The sequence below is a fragment of the Corylus avellana genome, chromosome ca9 (genome assembly GCF_901000735.1).
Source record: "Corylus avellana chromosome ca9, CavTom2PMs-1.0".
Classification (NCBI taxonomy): domain Eukaryota; kingdom Viridiplantae; phylum Streptophyta; class Magnoliopsida; order Fagales; family Betulaceae; genus Corylus; species Corylus avellana.
Window position 1 is genome coordinate 9,448,288 of NC_081549.1, and position 3,173 is coordinate 9,451,460.

Below are 3,173 nucleotides of genomic sequence, written 5' to 3' on the forward strand. Positions count from 1 at the left end.
AACCAAAAATAATTTAGGTTTAACCAAAAAGTTATTTATTTTTTGTAAACTAATTTCTCTTTTTTAAAATTGTAAATCATTTTTTGAGCTTAAGCTTCTTATTTTTAAATTGTTGGAGTTTGCTAGGGGTGTCAATGCGAGCGGTTGAAAATCGCCCGCTAACCGCTAACTGCCTTTTTGATATAATATATTTTTATAATTATAATTATAATAATATTTATACATATAATATAATCACTTGATCATTAAATTATATATTTTTTTTAGATAATTAAATCACAATTTGAGTATTAATATATTATCATTATAATTTATATGATTATATCACATGATCAATTGATCATTAAATCATTTGATTATATAATAACAAATTATACATATATAATATGACATAACTCATAAGTATATCAATTCATACTAATACAACAATTAAGTATTTAGAGACTTAGTTCCAATGTATATTATAAACTTATAAGTCTATATATGTTATAAATTATAATTATACATATATGCATATAAATAATATAAATGTATAAGATCAATACTTAATCATATGATTCAATGACAATTCAAATACTTTATTCAAGCTAATCATATTATTAATGTACTATGATAATATGATTCATATAATATCAAATTAAGTAATTGGCATTAGATTCAATAATGTGTTACTTATAACCATAATTGAAGTATTAATATATTATCATTCTAATTTATATAATTATATAATAACAAATTATACATATATAATATGACACAAGTCATAAGTATACGAATTCATACTAATACAACAATTAAGTACCTAGAGACTTAGTTCCAATGTATGTTATAAACTTATAAGTCTATGTATATGTTATAAATTATAATTATACATATATGCATATGAATAATATAAATGTATAATATCAATACTTAATCATATGATTCAACGACAATTCAAATGCTTTATTCAAGTGAATCATATTATTAATGTACAATGATAATGTGATTTGTATAATATCAAATTAAGTAATTGACATTGGATTAAACAATGTGTTACTTATAAACACAATTGAAGTATTAACGTATTATCATTCTAATTTTAGTAATATTATCAATATAATTGATATGATTATATCACATGATGAATTGATCATTAAATCATATGATTATATAATAACAAATAATACATATAATCATATATAATATAACATATAATCATATGTTTTATTTGAACTTCGGTTATATGTTGTGTTGAACTTTTTTTATATGTTGTGATGAATTTTTTTTTTTAATTTTTATTATTATTATTATTATTATTATTATTATTATTATTTATGTTGTGTGTGTGTTTTTTTTAAAAAGTTAAGCGGTTATGATTTAATATTTAAGGAATTTTTCTTAAAGTACAAGTAAATGTAAATTTGGGGTCAAATATTTTTGATTTTTCAATATGGGCTCTTTTTATAGCAATTGGCCCAAGAAGACACTAAAAATACAAAAAACAAATGAGGGTAAAAAATGCTACAATAATAAAAAAGCCTAATTTTGAACAAGCGGTTACCTATTTCACTGACTGCTAATTGGCGTTTAGTAGCCAACCGCTAACAGCCTAGCGGTTAGCGGTTACGGTTAGTGGTTATTGTCAATAACCGCTAATTTTAACCGTATTAACAACCCTAGAGTTTGCCACACCTCCACCAGAACTGCGCCAAACCACCCTCAAAATACAAAATTTTAAGTTAATTTTTTTAAAAAAAAATTATTTGTTTTTTTACTGTGAATAAAAATTGACTTTTATAGGTTATTTATGATTGAACAAAAATATAAAACAATATTTGTGATTTTTGGTATGTATTTTTCAGCAAAAAATATTTTATATCGAAACAAAAAATGCTAAACTATTTATAGGAAAAATTCCACTTACCCCTTAAACTACTATTCAATTGAAAATGTCTGCTTAAATTTTTAATTGAAAAAAATGTCCCCCCCTAACCTATCAAAAAATTGACAATGTCCACTTCAAGGCCAACAAAAAGATAAAAATTACCCGAAATTCTTTTTTAATAAGACAAAAGTACTTCAATAAATTTGAAAAAAAAAAATGAAAAAAACGAATTTTTTTAAAATTTTCCACACACTCGCTTTTTTATATATATATATATATATATATATATATAAAATAGTTTTAGTTTTAGTTTTAGTTTTAGTTTTATTTTATTTTATTTTTTATTTTATTATTAATTTTTTCATCATTAGGAGGTTATTGACAATTTTAATAATTTAAAAATAAACATTATTAATTGAATAGTATAATTTGAGAGGGTAAGGGACTTTCCTCTTGTTTACAATATCCCATCCAATCGGATTGCCTCGTAAACTTTTCCCACATTATCATAATCTCTCTTCCTCTGTGGAATTGGTAGACCACCTCCGGAGCATTCCACGACAGGAGGAAGCCGAAGTCATATTTGTTAAGAACATTTTGTTGGTCTTGTTGTCAAATCTTGTAATGGTCTGTTTGGATGCCGAGAAAACAAATTAAAAGAAAAAGAAAAAAGAAAAAAGGACATTGATGCGTGGAAAGTGTAAACTAAACCTAACCCAACTCAACCAATCGGAATATTATAGTTGGGAATTTTGATCCCCAATAATTTTGGGGTGAGCGACAAGTGCATTTGGTCCCTCGCAATCACTTTTAGTTCCACCCTTACAAATATAAATGTTATATATATATATATATATATATAAAATGATGTTATACTTACGATGTGATTTTTCATGGCTAATATAACTTTTTATTTAACTCCCTTGATAAAAACTTTAAAAAAGAATAAATGGCTGTTTATAAAATTATAATGGTCTACTTATTCAGTGCATCATTTCTATTATTAAGCAATAACAATAATTTCCTTTTAATTTTAATTTTTTTACTTTTATTCAATAAACTCTCATAATAGCTTTTTTTCTTATCAATTTTATATTATTTAAATACGCTTTCAATTAAATATAAAATATTATTTCAAATTAATATTAAAAGAAATAAAAGAGAGAAATCATTTTTATATTAAAATAATATTAAAAAAGAATGGTTAGCATTTTTAATTTCCTTTACCTTCCGTATCAAGCAAGAAATATTAGTTTTTAGTTTATATAAATTTTCCCTATTTAGAGAGAGAGTGAGAGGGAACAGG